This window comes from Ursus americanus, chromosome 22 (genome assembly GCF_024610735.1).
Source record: "Ursus americanus isolate L20-20 chromosome 22, mUrsAme1.1.p, whole genome shotgun sequence".
In the NCBI taxonomy this organism is placed as follows: Eukaryota; Metazoa; Chordata; class Mammalia; order Carnivora; family Ursidae; genus Ursus; species Ursus americanus.
Genome location: NC_142148.1, coordinates 21,450,349 through 21,470,493, shown reverse-complemented (window position 1 = coordinate 21,470,493; position 20,145 = coordinate 21,450,349). Strand labels below are relative to the sequence as shown.

Below are 20,145 nucleotides of genomic sequence, written 5' to 3'. Positions count from 1 at the left end.
TGGTCTCTTGGAGGCTCTATTGTCCTCTGAGGCCTTTGCTTCCTATATTCTAGGGTTCACCACCTAGCTCCTCTCAGGAGGAGAAGCCTAGGCCTGGTGCTGTTGGACCTGGCTGGGCCTTAGTTTCCCATCTGTGAGATGGGAGAACTTTCAGAGAAGGAGTGAGGAAGCAGGTTGGTGGTATTTAAAGCTGGATTCAGACCCACCCTTCCCTATGCCATGATTTCCAGAGGACGAGTGAAGAGCCAAAGGTGGGGTGCAGTTCCGGAGCACGGGCCAGGAGGTGGTGGGGGTAAGATTGTTGGCATAGTGTTTGGGGGAGACTTTGTGGCATAAAGCAGCATTTCCTTATTGTCCCCTTTCTCTGCTAAACTCCTTGCCCCCTGCATCCAGATGTAATTTGCCTCTTTATTTACTTGGAAGTGTGATTGCCACTAAATACTGGCTTCAGCCCCCTCATAAGCAGGAATATCCAGAACTCAGTGACTTCTGATGAGCTGCCTTAGTTACTGTTTTGTTTTTTAAATGCACATTAAAATGAACATATATCGGGGCGCCTGGTTGGCTCAGTTGGCTAAGCGGCTGCCTTCAGCCCAGGTCATGACCTCAGGGTCCTGGGGTTGAGCCCTGCATCTGGCTCCCCACTCAGTGGTGAGTCTGCTTGGCCCTCTCCCTCTGCCCCTCCCCCTCCCCTTCCTCATGCTCTCACTCTCTCAAATAAAATCTAAAAAATAAATAAATAAAATAAAATGAGCACATATCTATTAAAATAAATGTTGTTCCTCCCCAAACTCTTCCTCCTGCCTCTGTCCTTACTTTGGGAAACTCAGGTCAAGGCCAGGGTCCAAGGCCTGGTTCTTGTCAGGTGACTTCCTTCGCTGTGCCTCAGTTTCTTCATCCATAAAATGGGGATAATCATCAGTCTGCCCAGCCTAGGTGTTGTTAGGAATAGAACCTAAAGTCCACCTGAGCCATTCGCGTGGTGCCTGGCAAAGAGCGAAGGCTCCATTAGTGCTGACATTATTATTATTATTAATTATTATAATTATTATCATCCTCATCGGTAATTGCGGAAGAGATGGATTTGGGGCAAATAGGGTGGGTGGGTTGGGGGCGGTTAGGGAGGGCATTTTGGCTTGAGGGTATTTGGGGGTCCGACAGGGTGGGGCGCTATCACGGGGCGGGGTGGGGGCAGGGTTTCTGTGCCTCCACCCCCTTTCCTGCCCCTCCCGGACCCCCGGCTCCAATGGGGTGGGGGACGCGCGTGTGGGTCTCTCCTAGGTCACCGGCGGGGAATCCGTCCCCGCACGCTTCCTCGTTCCTCCTCCTCCCGGAGGCCTGCCGGGCCCCTCCTCCCTGCTCGCGCGCTCCCTCCCTCCTCTTCCCCTCCCCGGGCCGCCTCCTCCTCCTCCTCCTCCTCCCTTTCTCTCTCGATCTGTCTCTCCCGGCCCGGAATCCATTCCGGCCTGGGAGCCGGAGCGGCCAGGCCGCCGTCTGCTCGACCCCCTGGCCGTCCGGCGGTCCGCCCTCCCGTGCGTCTGTCTGCCGGTGCGCCCGCCTGCCGACCGGCCCAGGTGAGCGCCTCCCGCCCCTCCGCGGGCCCCCAGTCCCGGCCGGCATGGGGGAGCCCCCACCCGGGACCACCGTGGCGTCGGATCGCCGGGCCGCGGGGAGCTCCTGTCCACCCCTCCAACCTCCACCCCCGGGTCCGAGCCGCGATCCCGGAGCGCCGGGCGGGCGCGCGGGGACCTGCCCGGCGCGGCCTTTTGTTGTGATGCCGCGGGGGGAGGGGGTTGGGCGGGGGGCTCGGGGGTCCTGTCGGCGCGGGGACCACCCCCGGCTCCCCCTTCGCCTACGAGCCCCCCGAGAGCAGGAGCCGGGCCGAACCCCCGGGCCAGGTCTAGGCCAAATCTGAAATCTGAGCCTTTCGGCGCCGCCTCTGGCCGCGGCTGCCGGGCCTGGCGCCCCCGGCCGGGGATGGGAGGTGGAGAGGGGGCGGGCAGGGTGGGCCTGGGGGCGCCGAGCCAGGGGCGCCTGGCCGGGGCACCAGGACCTCCCTATGCTCCTGCGGCTTCCGGTAGGGCCTGGTGCCGCCGGTCTGGAAGGGACTGGGCCACACTGTTGGCCCCCGCTGCCCCCAGCCCCCAGCCTCGCCCCTGGCAGGCCCAGCCGCCTGCCTGCTCAGAAGTTGGCAAAAGTTTTGGGTTTTCTCCACCAGGCCGGGTCCATCTCCCTGCCTGGGCTTCGGCGGGGGGTGAGTTTGAGTGCCAACAGGGCTAACCACTTGCCCTGCTCTGTGTGGTCAGACGACTGCCTACCCTCTCTGATGTGGGGTCTGGCTGGGACTCCTGGGCTGGAGGAAGCATGGGGGTGAACAGAAGAGGCTAGCCTGTGGGGAATCCGTTTGGCCTCTGGGGACTTCAGGCTCAACGGACAGTGGGTGGAACAAGTGAGGCTTGTCCAGGTGGGGTCCCTGAGCTTCAGACCTCTGCAGTGCGGTCAGTGGTCCCTGTGTTACCTGAGGGGGGTCCAGGCCCAGCCACAGTGCCGCTGACATCAGATTTGGTTTCAGAAGAGGCCAGGCTGGCCCTGTTACTGACCCTCTTCTCAACCTCCTGCCTGGGCAGACAAGACACCGAGACTGCTTGTTTCCCCGGGTGACCTGGGCCAAGGGACGGCCCCTCCGAGCCCCCACATGTGGAACGGGGGAATCTCCGTGTAGGAGCTTGGAGTGTAGTAGTTGCTCAATAAATGAGCGCTTCACTGGATGAATTGCCTAAAATGGGTGGGGGCTGAGGGTGCTGGTCCTAGTGGGGCTGTGTCCAGAAGAGGATGGATTGGTGTCCGAAAAGCCACCTCATCACCCTTGAGAAAGAAACAGCTCCGACACAGTCCTGCCATCCAGCAGCTGGGCGGCCTTAAGCACCTCACTGCTTCCTCGGGCCTCAGTCTTGTTCAGTATAAAATAGACCGAATGGAGAAACTGAGGCTCAGAGAGGGGAAGTGAGTGGACTAAGTGCACACAGTTTGAAGCTGGAATTACAACCTACATTTCAGAGACCCCAGTCTGGCTGCCCTTGCACCCCTCTCCAGTGCTGCGGGAGCAGGGGTTTCCCAGTCTGAGAGCAGGATAACAACAGTGTCGGGAAAGACTGTACTGATTGATGAGTGATGGCATGGAAGCCACGAGGCCCTTTTGGTGGTGTGGTGGTGTGGTGTGCCTTGGTGATGTGGTCTTTCCACCCAGGGAAGTGATTTACAATGTGTCACCTCTCTCAGCTGACTGCCTGCCTGGGCCCTCCTGAGCAGCCCCTGGCCTTTTATCCTGAAGGTGTCCCTGCCAGCACTGCCCCCTCCTCTGTGAGCTGCTGATTTGTTCTTGCTCTTGAAAGCTTAGCTTCAGGCCCCCCTCTTCCAGGAAGGCTCCCCTGCTCTGCCTCCTCTCCCCAGCCTCTTCCTGGAGCCCGGACGGTCTCCAGCTCAGAGCACCATGCCTGCTCTGGCTTCTTCCCTGATTGTGACCTGGTGGGTGGCTGGGTGGGGGATGTCTGGCTCTCCTAAGCCCCAGGAGCCAGGGAGGAGATGGTTCAGTGACCTGCTGACAAACTACCCCTCCCCCCACTGCAACCCCCTGGTCCTCAGTTGACCCCATTTTGCCAAACCTGCCTAGATGCAAACATCCGTGGCCCTTTATGAGCATCTGCTCTGTACTAGGAGTTTCAAACTTGGGCTGAGCAGTGTGGTGCTAGGGTTAGCAGTGGGAGTGGTAGGAGGCATCAGTCAGGAGGCTTCCAGGAGGTGGTGCGGAAGGAGAGCAAGAAGCTTGCTCAACAAAGAGGGAGAGAGGGTCCTCTTTTCTTCTATTCAGACACTTCCCAGAGTCCCTGGGGTTGTGGAGTGTGGTCAGCTGGGGTAGGTTCTTGCTGCGGAATTGTGAACAGGTCCCTGGCCTCCCAGATATTTGAGTCTAGAGAGTGAGCCAAGTAGCAAACAAGTTGCCAAATAAATTAATATATAATCACAGATGCGATAAGGGCTCAGAGAGAGAGGCGTGGGGTGCAGAGGAATCTTGAAGGAAGTATGTAGGAGTTGGCCAGGCACGGAGCTAGGGGAAGGGCTTGCCAGGCAGAGGGAACTGCATGTGCAAAGGCCCTGAGGTGGGGGAGTGTGTGTTGTTATGGAGAAACAGTGGGAAAGCCTCTGAGTCTAGAGTGTGGAGGATTAAGGAAAGTGGGTGAGAGGTGAAATGGGGGGTGTCGTGGGGGGCGTTATCAGCAGGTTGGACCATGTGGGGCTGTGCGGGCCTCGGGGAGGAGTTTGACCTTCATCTTCGCACGAGGGGCTAATCGGTGTCCCCTGTGTGAACAGCCCCAGAGCTGTTCCGGGCACCTGGTAGAAATCGATCTGTGGGCTGGGCTCCCGAGGATTCTGTGGGGGCCTAGACCAGGAGTCAAGAGGAGGAGGTATTTGAGGCTGGGCTTTGAAAGTGGAGTAGGAGTTCACTGGCAGGAAGGCAGGAGAGGGTGGAGCCCGCGGTTGGGGACGTGCACGCGGGGCGCCTGGAGGCTGGGAGTGAGGTGGGGAGCCGGCAGGGGTCAGCTGGAGACCAGAGGTATGATAAGGCCTCAGGAGCCAGACAGGTCTGTGTTTGAGTCTGACCGTCTCCACTTGTTGTGTGTCATTGGGTCGTTCACTGTATCTTTCTGAGTCTCACTTTCTTTGTCTTGAAAATGGGGACAGTAAATATCTCCCCATCAGGTGACAGTTAAAGGAGGACTACGTGAGCGCAGTGCCTGGTGCCAGCAGGTGCTTAGGGACGGGGACCTGCCTTGAGTGGTGTTCCACTGGGTGGCTCAGTGGGTCCAGTGGGTCTGCCCTCATCAGCTGTGTCTCGAAGGCTTTAAATGGATGAGCTCACGGAGTCTGAAGGTGCTGGTTTAGGCAGGAATGGCCTGGGAAAGGGTGTCGGCAGCCAAGGCCTCCCCTGTGCTGGGTGATTTGAGTCCTGCTCTGCCCTTGCTGTGCGAGGAGGCTCAAGTGGGGAGAGCATGGCTGGTCTAGCTCAGCCCAGCTTCTCGAAAGCCTGCTTTAGGTGAGATCGATCCATTTTCCAGATGTAAATATTAAGACCCAGGGAGGAGAAGCCACTTCCTGCCTGGGTCGTGTGGCTTCCATACCTCTATCTCCCCTTGGGTCCCTCCAGCCCTTTACTTCCCCCCCACTGCTCTTACCCCCTTATCTCCACAGTAAACCACTCTGGTTTCCACTCAAGCCACTTTGCGGGGTTGGCGGGGGGAGGGTCCTTCCTCTGGGGCACCTCAGTTTCCTCATCTGTGAAGTGGGATAATATGAGTCATGGCTCCTAGGATGCCCCAAGAGGACTGAGTAAAGCATTTAGCGCACACTAACTAGATGCATGGGGGTGGGGAAGACCCAGACCCAACTCAAGTCCTTCCCCCTCTGGCAGCAGACACCCCCTTCCTGTGAGTCAGTTTCCGAAGCTGTGAAAAGGGCCCGGGTCTTCCCCTTAGTAAGGCCAAAGGGAGAGTGGGCTGAGACTGTACCCGCCGTTGCCTGGTGGCTGGCTGTGCATCGCAGTTCCGGGAGGGGTCGGCCCAGTACCTGCTTCCCCTGCGTTCACGCCCCGTTCCCACCGCGTGTCCAACGGAACCTCGGCCTCTGCCCACCTCCCTGTGAAGATGGAACCCGCTGCTTTCTCCCAGTGCCTTGAATCTACGGGATGCTCAGTAAATGTGACACCTTTCTCCCGCCCCGTCCCTCGGGGGGGCTCGGATAGGATGGCCCAGGCCTGCACCGCCGAGTGGAGAAGCCTTCTGAGGCCAGTCTCGGCTTCCTGGGGGTGCGTGCTGTGAGGGATTAGTAATGTCTGCCATTGGCAGAGGGTTAGAGCACGCCGTACACGCGCCGTGGGTTTGTCATTCCTGCTCTGTTCTGACCTTCTCCTTTCACAGATGGGGGAATCGAGGCCAGAAAGACCCAGGACATATTATCCAAGCTCGGAGAAAAATGCACATCTCTTGTCTTTTGGTCCAGGGCTCTCGGACTCAGCCAGCCTGCCCCTTCCCACAGGACAGCCTGGGTGGGGCCGAGCCAAGGGGTAGGTGAACGGGGAGGATCCCAGAGCCCACAGACGGAAGCAAAACCCCTGCTCCCCTGCTCCTGCTATAGGACCTTAAGCAAGTGACTCCCTTCTAACCCGGGCCTCAGTCCCTCTCCTCCCAGCAGAGCTACCCAGAGGAGTTCCGGAATAAAATGAGAAACGTCTCCTGCCCTGGTCCTCAGTTTCCTCCTCTGTGCGGTGGGGATTTTTTCCTCACTGAGGGTCTGTGGCGGGGATCTTAGCCGGGGGGGGGGGGGGTCCTCCAGGGCAGGCCTGACCGAGTCCTCTTTGAGCCCATGTGGAGCTGTTAGAGACTGTGGGAACGAGTCCTCTGGGTCCCCAGACCTGCTGGGCGGCGAGGCCGGCACAGGCCGACTCCTGGTGCCGGGGGCGAAGTTGGGGTTGGGGTGGTCTCAGGACACTCAGCCCCCCTGTCCAGGCCTGATCATCTTCTCTGCGCCCGCCCAAATTTGCCTCCCTGACTTTTACTGCATTTGATATGGATGTCTTCCTGCCGTGCCCTCTCCATCTAGGTCATAAGCAAGGTGGCCCATTCCATCCTTGGCCCCAGCGTGGGGTGGGCAGAACTTTTGTTCCCATGACACAGGAGAAGAAACTGAGGCTCAGAGGGGACAGGGGATGGGGCCCGGTCTCCCAGCACAGTGAGGTGTGAGGCCAGACCTCTGGCTTCTGGGTGATTTGTACCATCTGATTCCCTCTGAGTGTGCAGCCAGCTTGCCTGAAATCTTTCCCAAGGAACAGGGTTGGTGTGTTGCTGGGGGCAGGTGGTCCTGACTTTCTGGGCGTCTGGTGCTGGCTGATGGGTCTCCATTCAGCTCCGGAGTATTGGATCTTGCAGGAAGCCCCCAGCTCCACGGATTGGCATCTCCTAGGTGCTCAGGGGATACTCATGACCTAAGGGGGTAGACGTAACCAGGCTTTTGGAGCCAACTGGTTCTGGCTTCAAATCTTGACTCTGCCATTTGCTGTGTAGGATTGTGGGGAAACAGTTGCTTGGGGCCCTAGTTGCCGTGTCTTTGACCTGGGGACGACAGTGGCAGGGCCAGCTTTGACAAGGTGGTGTCAGATGGGCTAATGTGCGGCTGCTTTGGGGTCCGCACACAGTAAGTGCTTCATGGTTGTGAGTGCCTGCGATTTTTGCAGGCAGTTCCCTGACCAGGCGGGAATTCTGGACGGGCACTGCAGGCCAGTTGATCCGGAATCCCTGGGACTGAGACTGGATGCTCGTGCCTGTGGCAGGCTTGTCCTATGGGACGGGGCCGAGGGAAAGGTTAACTAGAAACAGACTGTTTTTGCAACTGGGTGGATTGGAAACCACCAGCGCCATCCAGCCTCCCTGAGCCCGGCTCCCGCCTCGGCCCACCTGTCACTTGCCCACCTGCGACTTGTCAGGGCCTCCCGGTGCCCTACTTGCCCGGCATCCGAGGCCTCCTCGCTGAATGGTGCATCTCTCCGAGGGTGACCACTGACGGCACCGTGGGTGCTTTGCGTCTTCGCCTGCTTGGCCTGCGAGGCCGGAGCTCATCCTGTTCGGGTGCTTTCGGTGGGGGGGGTAGTGGAGGCGCAGAGGGGGCCAAGGTGGGCCCGGGCTCCGCAGCAAGGGCTCCAGGAGGTGAGCGCTTCCTCTGCCCCGCCCCGGCCACACCCCCATTTCCCTTGTACTCAGGAGGCGCTTCAGCCTTCCAGAACCCTTGGCTGTCTCCCCGTGTGCCTTGCCCCCCCCTCCCCCCCCCCCCCGTGGGCCCACAGGCCAGCGGCCCTCCCTCTCCGTGCCTGTCAGGTGGCTAAGACGCCCCTGCCTCCGCCTGCGGGAAGCTCTTAGCGAGCGCCCCCTGTGCCCCAGCCCGCTGCGCCCCTTCTCTGCCTTCCCTCAGGGCGCTGACACGTCCTGGCCTGGATGGCAAGTCGTAGGCGGTAACCGTCGCTCCGGGTGTCGCGCTTCACAGTTTATAAAGCGCTTTCCGCAGCCCCCTCAGAGCAGAGCCCGTAATCATCTGCATTCATTTGGCAGATGAGGAAACTGAGGCCCCAAGTCAGGGTCACCCCGGCTGCCCTCTCTGCTTGCGCGGATGGGACCGAACCCCACCCACAGCCCCATGAAGGCCCCGTCTCCCGAGGCAGGAACCCCTCTCTCAGAGCCCCATGAAAGGATTTGGAGGTTCGGAGAGGTGAAGTGACTTGTCTGAGGTCACGCGGCCTGCAAGGCTGGCAGAGCTGGGAGGGTTCCTTCCAGGATCAGCGGCGCGCCCGCGTTCCCGGACCTTCTGAGTGGAGAACCAGCTGCAGCCGTGATCCTGAGGGACGGTAACCAGCCCCTGGGGTTCCTTCAGAAGTCACTGGCTCCCTCAGCACATAGTTGGGCCCCAGGTTGGTGCGGGGCAAGTGGTTGTGTCTGGTCCTCTCAGCGTTCTGCAAGGCAGCGGTCCTGGCCCCATTTCAGCTGACAAGCGACCGAGGCTCAGACAAGCAGAGAGACTGGCCCAAGGTCCCGCAGTTCTTAAATTTGGACCCAGGGCCCCGTGAACTCTACAGGCCTGTCCTGCCTCATCCAGGCTGAGCCCTCCTTTGCCTCCTGTCTGACCCCTGACCCTCCTCCAGCCCCTCCCCCGCATTCCTCTCAGGGCGGTGAGGCCAGGAGACTTCTCTGGGAAGCCACCGGCCCCCAACCCCAGGGCTTCTCCTCCACCTCCAACTGCTGTCACCCAAAAGCTGTGTGACTTTGGCGAGTGTCAGCTTCCCTATCTGAAATAATGGGCCTAAGGACAGTATCCAGGTCATGGGCTTGTTCTAGGATCAAGCGAGGTGCAGGATGCTCTCGGCAGAGCCAGCACATAGTATGTGCTGAGTAAGTGTCAGCTGCTATGTTGTGTAATTTGTATCGACTTGAAGAAGAAAGGAGTGACAATCCCATTCTCCAGATAGGAAAACTGAGACTGAGAGAAAGGAAATAGCATCTACCAGGCCACAGAGGGATGTCGCAGGTTCCTGGGGGCACATCCCACTTTCCAGATGGGGAAACTGTCCCCTCCCAGGACTCAGTTTTCTCATCTGCGCAGTGGGTTTGTGCATATTGTGGGGAGATAGTTCTGTCACATCAAACCAATGTGGTTCCTCAGTCAGCAGCCACCCTAGGGTGGGGGTTGGGGGAGGTAGGGGCTCCTGTCTACACCGGTGGGGGCTGTGCCCTGTGCCCTTGGTCCCTGAATTATGCCAAGTTCTCAAAGCTGGGCTTGCCTAGGAGGCTGAACCAGGCCTGGCCAGGCCCTCTGGGTGCCCTGTGGCTACTGGCGCCCAGGTCCCACCACATCAGCTGGTCTACCTGCCGCCTCTGCTGTGTGCCCTGGACACGCGGCTTCTCTTAATCAGCCTCAATTTCTCATCTATGAGATGGGGGCAGGCGTCTTTCTTCACTGGGCTGTTGGGAGGACTGGATAAGCTCATCTCCCCCCAGACGCCTGTCCACACCAGGCTTAGAGAAAGGCCCCAGCTGGTGGTTATGGTTATGAGGATAGGCAGGATTCTGACTGGCAAGATAAGGGGAACAGCATTCCAGGCAGAGGACCCACGTGAGCAGAGGCTCAGAGGTAGGACAGTTTAGCGAGCACCCTGTAGTTAGGTGAGGGTGAGTGGGAGTGGACCGCCACCTTCCAGGATTTGGACCGACCGTGGGGGGGGGGGGGGGCGCGCGCGCAGGTATCAGCAGTGACTGCGGTGATGTTGACCTTCCTGCCCTCCAAACTTCCGAGCCTTGGGAGCAGCCACCTGTGCTCCCCACCCCCCTCCCTGCCAGGTGTTCCCGAAGGCCCTGGAACCAGATGAGCCACAGTTCTATTTGGGGACAATTCTGCTGTTCCCGTTTCTCTCCTGTGCCCTAGTTTTAGAAACGACGTGGGTTTGGTTACCAGTTGGCCATTTGCAGAAAGCACCCCCCACCACCACTCCGCCCATACCTTAGATCTGTGGGCAGCATGGGCAAAATAGGACTCATTATTGCCTCTGGGAGTTGTTCCTGGCCTCTGTCCCTGGATTCTCTGGGTAGGGAGTTGGCAGCTGGACTCTTGATTACCTGCTGCTGGTGCCTGGGCCTTGTGCTGGGTGCTGGAGACCCCAAGGATGCCCCCTGGGACCAGCCCGCACCCTGTTGGAGGCCAACAAAGCCTGATCATTGACTTACCGCAGGGCAGGCCCCGTGGGAACTATGGCAGCCCGCTGCAAGGCCAGAAGGGCTTCCTAGAGGAGGTGATACCTGGCTCGAGTCTTAAAGGTTGAGCAGGAGCTCACGAGGAAAAAAGAATGGTGAGGGCATGCCAGGAAGAAAGGAGAGCCTGGGTGAAGATCTGGAGGTGGGAACTCACCTGGTGTATGCAGGCACAGCCTGGGGAAGTGGGGAGTGTCAGCTCACGTACAAGGTAGTTGGAAGGTGACTAGGTTGACCAGGCAAAGCCTTAATCCCTTGCCAGGCTTTGCTGAGGCCTCCTGCTGAAGGTGTGAAGGGAAGACATAGAGAAGGGTCAGACCCGGCTCTCCAGCGCTCAATTACTGTCGCCAAGTGAAGGTAGCCCAGGGAGGCTGGGGTTCTGGATAGGGATCAAGAACCCCTGTCTAGGGCCTCGGAGGGAACAGACCAGGGAGGACTTCCTGGAGGTAGCGGTACGTGACATCCCTGAAAGGATGAGATAGTTCTCTGTGAGGAGGTGGAGCTTGAACCAGGGCTTGAAGGTGTGATATGAGTAGTTCCTCTTGTTGGAGCCCCAAGGAGTGGTAGAGTTTTGACTTGAGAGGGGCTGGTGCCCATCTGTGGAGAGCTCTGAGGGCCTGCTCAGGGAGTCCACATGCTGTCCTTGGGCCTGAGGAGAGACTGCTGGGCAGGACTGATTCATTTGGCATTGTGGCTTTGGTGAAGTGGCCCTGGAGAGGAGGTGGGTGCTGGCCAGACAAATGGCAGGTCTGGGATTGATGGGGGAGCGGCAGGGTGAGGGGTGGGAGCCTCAGCCCCACTGTGCCTGCCTGTACATCCGTTCCCTGCGGGAGCCCACCTAGCAGGAAGTGGTGGAGACATGTTGGGGCCTGGCTGGCCGATTTGGAAGGGGCCTGGGACATGGACTGTGCATGGGGCAAGGGCTCTGGGTTCAGGGCCTGGCCTCCCTGCCTTGTTGGGTGAACCTTGCCAGGGCCAAGGTCTTCCCGCTTGGGTGCAGGGCTAGGCATGGCTCCAGAAGGTCCCCTCCACCCTCTTGAACCCAGAGGGTCTGTACTCTAGACAAAGTGGGTTGAGAACCATGGCTGAAGACTCTGGTGCCAGAAGGGCATGGGTTTGAAACCCAGCTTTGTTGTCTGTCGGCCTGGAGACTTTGGCCAAGTATCTTTGCTGTTCTGAGCCTCAGTTTTCCCATCTGTAAAATGGGGGTCACCCTAGAGTCTCCTAGGGTTTAATGAGATTTCAGAGGGCTGTGCCCAACACCATGCCAGCCCCTGGGGTCTGGCTTTGGAGCTGTTGGCCCAGCTGACCAGGGGTGGTGGGACCTGCTGGGCGGCTGAGGGGTGGTTTCTGGTCTGCCCCGGGCTCAGCACAGGCACCGAGGACAAAGCCCCTTTGTGGCAGGACAGATGGAGCCTGGGAGCCCCCCTCTTCAGGGACCAGAGGGCCGCCCGCCCCTCCTCCTCACCCAGTTCCCCTGGGGGAAGGAGCTTCCTCAGACAGAGAAGATGGGAAATGAAAGTCGGGTTGTGCAGGAAGAGAGGCTGGGCTGGCTGCAGCTGTGGAGGCCAGAGCCTGGCTGGTGAGCTTGGGCGGATCCGCCCCTTCTCTGGGCCACTTTCTCAGGGCCCTGGGCGTCCCTGGCAAGTCCCAAGCGCACTGTGCGTGCCCTGTTGACTTATCCATCCATCTATCCATCCATCTGTCCATCCATCTGTCTGTCCGTCCGTCCATCCATCCATCCATCCATCCATCCATCCATCCATCCATCCAGTAATTACCAGGCATCCACTCCATGCTAGTCCCTATGCTTTCGGCCAGTGTCCACTCTGGCCAGCTGGTAGCCAAGCATCCCTGCTGTTCACTGTTTCGAATGGTACACCCGCTGCAGGGCATTCAGCTGTGAGTGAGACCGGAGTGGCCCCTGTGCTCCTCAGGCGTGTGTTCTCACAGTGAGCTGTGTCATCAGAGCTGTGGGCCGTGCTAGGAAGGAGAAGTTGAAGGTCCTCGCTTGGGCTGGAGGAGGTCAAGAGAGGCCTTCTGCGAGGACGTGGCTTTTGAAATGAGACTCAAAGAGAGGGCAGAGCCGGCTGGGTGTGTTGCCATTTAAACAGGTGGCCAGGAAAGGCCCTCTGAGCCCGTGACGTCTGAGTAAAGCACTTGAAGGAAGTGAAGGAGGAGGGTATGGACGTGTCTGGGGACGTGTATGTGCTCTGGGCCGCGGGAGCAGCAGGGGCAAAGGCCTGAGTGAGTGTGTGCACTGGGTTCTCAGGGAAAGGGGAAACAGTAGACAGTGTGAGCAGATCAGAAGTGGAGGGGGTGGGGCTGTAGGGCTTGGGAGGCCCCTGTCAGGACTTTGTCCTTTGTGTTGTAGGGGCTGTGTGAAGCAGGAGCGATGGTCAAGGCTGACATTCCAGAAAGGCTCTCTGCCCCCAGTTGGCCAGCTTGGAGGAGGAGGCTAGGCCTGGACTAGGGGGGTGGCCATGATGAGAGGAAGTGGCTTCAGGATGTGCTTGGAGGTGGGACTGACGGGACTTGGCACTGGGTTCCATGGGGGCAGGAGGAATCATGTTTCCTCTCTTGGGCAGCTGGTGATGAGGAGCCGCGTCCCAGCCACAGACCACTGTGGCTTCTGGTTTATGTTCGTTCCCTCTCCCTGGTTCATCTGAAGGCACAAACTCCCAGCGCCTTCTTCACCTTGTCCTGAGGGCTGGACTGAGCCTTCCAGTTCCTGTGGCTCTAAACAGCCGGACACATCAGGTGAAACTGGCAGGATCCTACCCATTTCACAGATGAGAAAACCGAGGCTAAGAGGGGTACACCCATGGCCTGGATTACACAGTGGGACAGGGTTGAGGCTTGGCCTCTCAGGACTCAGGGGATCTATGGATTTGGGGAATATGGACCCTGCCTCCCCAGTTCCATCTAAAGATTTCTGGGTGTACCTGAGATTTCTTTCCTGCTCTGAACTGTCTTGGGGAGATGGAGATTGCTCAGTGTGACCTCAGGGGTGGGGTCAGGAGCCTGGACTCTCACTTGCCATGTGACCTGGACCTCAGTTTCCTTTGCCGGGGGTCCCTAGCTCACAGCAGTGTTGGGAGGGCCAGAGAAAGTGGTGCATGGGCATACAATAAACATGAAGTAATCAGCAGGCGCTTTTATTATTGTTGTTTCTGTGGAGAGTAAGGACAGGTGTGTAAGTCTGGCCTCTAACTATGTCCACCTACAGCGCTGGGCTTTGGGGCAGGGCTGCAGTTGGCAAGTGGTCCCTTCTAGATAACTCCGCACCGGGGGATTGAAGGTCTCTGGAATCCATGCCCAATACCACTTTCCACGTGGGGAACTGGCCACGGAGCAGCTAGCGGACAGAGCAGGGTTTTACAGCAGGTGGCCAGCTGCCTGGCCCGGCTCCTGCGCCGCTCACTTCCGGGCCTTACCTTTCCCCTTCCCTCTAGGGCTTCTAGGCTGTGGACAGGTGGAGGAGACAGGTCCTAGCGGGAAGGGATCCTGCACTCTACAGGGCCTGGAGTCTGGAAAGGAGTCCCCTTCCTGCCCGAGAAGAAACCCATGAGTGGCAGGGGCTGGAATGGTTCTATTTCTGCGGGGCTGGGATTAGTGGGAGCTCCAGGGTCCACTTAGCCTTTGCCTTCTCTGGGCTGCGGGTCCTGTCCCCAGCAGCACCCCTCCATTTCTCGGCTGGCGCCAGCCTGAGCCTGCAGGGCCCCACCCCGCCCCGGCCTCACTGGCAGAGCCGGTTTGAGGCCTGCCAGCCCCGAGCGTGTTTGCTCCACAAACACGGGACCAGACATGTTGCAGCGGCCCCGGCCCATGGATGGCCCCTGGCTCACTCTTCCCTCGCTCCTTGCTCACTCAGCAAACATCCCCTGGTCCCTGTTCTGTGCCCGGGCCTGTGCCGGGTGGGGCCTGGGGCCTGGAGTTGTCTCCGACTTGCACACTGCCCTGTGTAGGTCAGGGAGGTCAGAAACTCTGCCCCAGGGACGCGTCCCGCAGTGGCAGGAGAGGGGGGTGGTTGGGGTGTAGGCTGTGGGGCGGGACAGACCCAGGGCCGAGGCCTGTACCTCTTCATTGTCTGGGGCCCTGGGCAGGACACATTCATCCTTCCCTCCCGCCCCCCATCTCTTCCTCCCTCCGTCCCGCCATCCCTCCTTGCACTGGAGTTTGTGAAGGGTCCAGGGAGGCAGGTGGGGAAGCTTTTTTTTGGGGGGGGACAGCATGTGCCAGGTCTCGAGGCTAGAGGGTGATTACCAGTTGAAGGAAGGGCCGAGGGGTAGGGAGGAAGGAGAAAGCAGCGGGCCATCGTCCCGTGAGCAGCAGGTAGGAGCTCTAAGGCCATCTTGCCGACCACTGTCCCCAACCTGGCCCAGAGGCTCCCTCCCTCAGGTCCGGCAGAGGCATCGTTTCATGGGCGAGGTAAAGGGACGACTGGACTTCCTGAGGTCACACATCGGGGGGCCACCTGTGTTTGGGTTCGAGGTTGGGGGAGGGGTGGAGCTCAGGGCTGACTGTGCGGAGGGGCCAGGCCACCAGGTGCTCCTGCCCACCAGTGTCCCTACACGGAGTTCCTGCCTGGGTGTGGGCGGGGCGGTGGGGCACTCTGTGTTCCCGGAGCAGAGGCAGAGCTGCTGGCAGGGAGTAGCGAACGCTGTGAGCCCCTGAATGCAGTGGGCAGAAGCCGCTGGCTGGCAGTTGTCCCCCCAGGGCCCATCAGCCACCAGCCAGCAGGGGTGGGGCAGCCTGGAGCCCGGGAGAGATGACCTTGGAGAGGTCCGGAGAGAGCAAGACTTGTCACCTCAGTGGCACGGGGGTGGGGGGTGGGGGTGCGGTCGGGAGTGGTATGTGCTAAGGAACCCTTGGCATGCCAGGGCCTCTCTCCGGGTCCAGACACCGAGCCCGGGGTGGGGCGTGACTTGCCTGAGATCACACAGCGATTCTGATGGAGGCTGGTGGTACCTGGCTGGGTCCCTGAAACCTGCCCGAACTGGGCCTAGTGCTTTAAGGAGCTTCTCTTCAGTCCCCTTGCCCACACCCTCGTTCAGGGGCCAGACTCGCCTCGCCATGTGACCCGGGCCCGGGTGCCCCCTCCCCACCCCGAGCCTCAGCTCTTAGTCTCTGCAAAGGGGGGTGTCTCACGAAGGCTCTCTGACACTGGGGCCGTGACCTCCTGGCCTGCGAGCCGCCCTGCCCACCCACTGGCCGGGCTGCCTGGCCTAGGCTCTGGGGTAGAGGGCGGACTAGGGTGGGTGAAACCTCCCGAGCCCACCGACCTCACTGGCCCCAAGATGCTCCCATGGGCAGGAGGACCCGGCAGCTCCCTTCCAGGGACTGACCTCTTGGGCCTTGGTCGGGGGGATGGTGGGAAGTGGATGTGGGAAAGCTGGAGCCACCACTGTGTACCGACCGGTCTTTTTCCCCATTTTGCTGCTGGGAGACTGAGGCTGCATGACTTAACACTGACCGGCTCCCTTCCTTTCTCTGCATAACCCTGCCTTTACTTGCTGAAGCAGTCGCTTCTGCCTGGATCATACTTCCCCTCCCTCTTTTCACATACGGCTCAGCCTTTGGACCTCAGCCAAGATATCCCCGCCTCTGGGAAGTCCACCATGGTTTAGGCCCCTTCTTGCTCCTCCAGCCTGCTAGGGCTGGAGTTTACTCTGCTCTGACAGGATCGCTGTGGGCTGAAGGCTCAGTAACCTTACGCTGCCCCACCCCACACCCTCAGGGGCCTGAGAAAACCTTCATGGCCTCCCCTCTCAGTTCTTCAGGACTTTCTGATCTAAATTACTAGATGGATCCCTCTCTGGGCCTCCTTCAGACCTCTTCAGGCCTGGGCCAAACACCAGCAATGGCCCAGTCCAGACCTTTCACTCGATAACCCACTGCACATCTGACCTTCCTGCGTCAGGGCCTTTGCACATGCTGTGCTAACTTCCTAGACTGCCCTTCCCATGCATCCTTTAGGTCCAGTGGAGACAGGATGGGCTATGGGATCCCTGGGATCTGTGTTGGCATCTGGGTTTCCACTTCCTGGCTGGGTGACTTCCTGGAGACTTTAGGTCCTCACATGTGACACAAGTATGGCCATGGCTCATTTCAGGGCATTTGGAGCATTTGAAGGGGTAGTTTGAACCCTAGGTGGGAGGATGTGAGGGGGGGAAGTGTGGCCATCAGCATGCCCCAGTCCATCCCACCAGCCTGCATTGGAGCAGCCAATAGCACTGAGTTCCAGAGGGGGAGCTGAGGTGGCCCTAGACCCTACCCAGAAGAGCCCCGCCAAGGCTCCTTCCTCGGGCCCTTCCCTGTAGGGGGAAGCTCCGAGAGGGAGGGACTTGCCAGTTAGCTGCTAAGAAGTGAGATTTTAGTCCCATTATTTAATCGGTGTGTGTCAGTTTCCTCATCTGTAAATGGGGTAAAGAGAGCGGCATATAGTAGGTACTAAGTAAATACTAGCTATGTCTATTGTCATTGTTCAGATTCCCCCACTCTGGAGCCAGAGAACCTTCCATATTCCGAAACCGCTTGTAGGAGAACACCCCAGTTTGACAGGGAATTCTTCTGAGAGTGTGAAAGGAATGAAGGACTCAGGTGAAGACCCCTGCCCGTGGGGAGCTTCCTTCGAGTGTGGGAGGCTGTAGAGGAGGCAGGAAAGGGATTCAGGCCCCCTCTGTGAAAGGGGACTGCGTTGGACTGACACCCTCACCACGTTCCTCTGGCCTCCTCCGTGGACAGGGCAGTGCTGGTGGTACCTGCCCCAAGGGGCTGTTGTGAGGAGAGAGGGGGCGTCAGGTGGGGACCCAGCCTTGGAGGTTCAGAAGGGTCCCATGTTCACTCCATACATGGCCTTAGGTCAGCCACTCCCCCTGTCCTGGCCTCCATTTTCCCGTATAGACAATGGGCTGGCCGCGGAGCCCTGCTTAGCTGTGCGGATACCTGCCAGAGGCCAGCTGGGACCAGTGGCCTTGGACAGAAGGGCTGATGGCGGCCTAGGGCCCGGACAGCCGGATCCCCAGCGGACCGCTTCTGTCTTGGGTGGTGGCCAGGGCACCTGACTTGGCTTCTCTGAGCCTCCCTCTGTCCCCTCCTCTGCAAGATGGGGCTGACCGTCCCTGCGTAGCTGGGTCCTGGTGAGAACCAGGGAGCTAAGTAATAATGGGAACAATCATGTTCACAATAGTAAGGGTCCCATTTATGAGGCGTGGCCTCTGCGCTCAGGGCTCTGCATCGGTTAGCTCATTGCCTTTGCAGCTGCCTGGGGATGACCATGGCATCTCTGTGGTACCGAGGGAGGCTTTGGTCAGTTTACCCAGAGTCCTCCCATGGGCCGTGGCGGGATCCCCCAACCACGAGGCTATAGCCTACCTGGCTCAGGCAGGTGCCTGATGGGGCCTTTCCAGTCCTCTCCAGACGCAGACTGATGGCTGCCGATGGGCTGTTTCCCTCCCCGCTACCTCCTCCCTCCTCCACCCCAACACATTCCTGGTACGACCTCCACCGCCCATTCTTCCCCACCCCTGGCTGGGTCACTGTTATCAGGAGACATTCCTAGACTGGCTGAAGAGCTCCCACCTTGAGCCCTTCTGAGAGGGGTTGTGACTGCTGATACAGCAGGCCCTGTTGGTGGCTCCCCTGGGGGTGGAGCCCTGGGACATGAGGCCGCAGAGCCCAGACAGTTCAAGTCTGCTTGTGGATGCTGCCTCTTACGAGCTCTGTGACCTTAGGCAAGCACCGTGACCTCTGTATGCCTCAGTTTTCTCATCTGCAAAATGGGGCTGGCCACATTGGGCTGCAGTGGGTTCACTGGGATTCATGCATGGAGTGCATCCACCCATCAACCAGCTGTTGTTATCATCTGAGAACCAATTGTCCCTCCTTTTTGTGGGGCCCCCAGTTGAGATAGTATGTGTCCACCTTCTGAGGGGTGCACATCAGCAGGGCCCCTGTGGGCTGCTTCTTCTCTAGGCCTGTGGGACGAGGGAGAGGGTGGAGCTCTTTTCAGAAGTTGAGAACCTGCTGTGTGACCTTCGGCCTCCCCTGTCCCTCTCTGAGGCTCCTTTTCCAGGTCTGCTCTCTGAGCAGTTGGCTGTGAGGTTCTCCCCAGTCCCTGCTTATCCCCATCACTGTACTGTCTGTAATTCCTCCGTTGGCTGGTTTAGCCACTTGGCCTTTGCCTGCCATTCCCCGCACAGTGCCTGGAGTATAGCAGGTGCTCAGCTAAGCTTAGTGGGAGGAGCCAGCGAATGCACAATTGAGGGAATACCCAGGGCTTTCCTATTTCCAGGTCTTTGGGTGCGTGGCTCCCTTTGCCGGGAGCACTGCCCCCGGTCATCTCTGCTTGTGGAACTCCTCATCCTTGAAGTCCTCAAATGCTGCCTCTCCCAGCAAGCCTTGCCCAGCTTCTCCGGGTCCGAGAGGATTACTGGTGCTCCATACATTTGGTCTGAGGCTCTCTGCTGGCACCTGTTACAGTCCAACTCCATGTTCAGGGTAACCTGTTAATAAGCAACAAGGACCATGCCCTGAATGGGCACCAGCACAGCGGGGAGCCCTGGGCACAGGCTGTCCTATTTACTCCTTCACAAGAACCTTGAAGGTAGATGTTATTATTATCCCTCTCTTTGCAGAACACAGACACTCAGAGACGTGAAGTGACTTTCCCAGCTATGAGGGAGCGAGCACCAGGATTTGAGACCAGGTAAGCCTGCATTTTTTCTTGAAAGGAAAAGAAAAAATGTTAACACACACATAGTAAAAAAAAAAAAAATTCAAAGTACAAAGTACAAAGGAAGACAGGGAAAAGCCTCTCTTGGACCCAGGTCTCGTTGCCAGAGGCAACCATTGGGAAGGGTTCTGGTGTGTCCTTCCAGGGAGATGGAGGCATCTATAAGCATGTAACACACACACACGGTCACATGTGGTATACCCTCTTCTACACCTGACTGCCTTTTCTTGACAGCGTACTTTGGGGATCAGTCGGTGTCACTGCTGTCTTTTTCATGGTTGCATAATATTCATGGTGTGGCCGGAGACCGTGCTTTACTGAATTAGCGAAGAATACTTCGGCTGTTTGCAGTCTTTTGCTTCTTACAGACGGTTCTGATGGAGATCTGCAGTCGAACACAGTATTCATGTGGGAGGACTCCTCTAGGATTAATCCCAGGCTGCAGGGTCAGAGGGCATGTGCCCTTGTAATTTTGACGCACTGCGGGTTGCTCTAGGATTTCGGGGTCTTTGCCAATCTAATAGTGGAACAGCGGCCCTCTGCGGTAGTGTTTTGTCTTGTTTTTTAAATATCACAGCTTTACTGAGATATAATTCACATGCCAAACAACTCAGCCATTTAAAATGTACTATTTAATGGTTTTTGGTATAGTTGGGTAACTGTCACCACAATCAATTTTAGAACATTTGTCTCACCCCAGAGAGAGCTGTGTGCCCGTTAGTCACTCCCCGCACCCCTCCTGTGTCCCTCCGCTAGCTCCAGGCAACGACCAGTCTTTCTGTTTCTGCAGGTTTGCCTATTCCGGGCCTGTTATATAAATGGAATCCACCAGAATGTGGTCTTTTGTGTCTGGCTCCTTTCACTCAGCATCACGTTTTCAGGGTTCATCCGTGTCACGGCATGTTATCGGTCCACCATTCCTTTTTCTTGCCAAGGAATATTCCATCGTCTGGATGGAGTAACCATGTTTGATTTGTCCATTCATCGGCTGCTGGACATATGGTGGTGTCCATTTTTTGGCTATTGTGAATAAGGCCGTTATGACTATTCACATACCCAATTTTTATG

General features: G+C 58.4%; 1 protein-coding gene across 3 annotated transcripts in view; it reads left to right on the top strand.

Moving 5' to 3' along the window:
- The first annotated feature begins 1,379 nt into the window (after positions 1-1,379).
- Positions 1,380-20,145, top strand: part of SRC (SRC proto-oncogene, non-receptor tyrosine kinase) — a 50,053-nt gene continuing 31,287 nt past the window's right edge. For 2 of the 3 annotated variants that reach the window (XM_045804584.2, XM_045804585.2), the window contains exons 1-2: positions 1,380-1,574; positions 18,980-19,050. The gene's annotated coding sequence lies outside the window, so the exon portion shown is untranslated. Of the gene's footprint in view, positions 1,575-5,845; positions 6,119-18,979; positions 19,051-20,145 lie in introns of those variants that run through there. The other variant, XM_045804586.2, reaches the window with a different exon arrangement.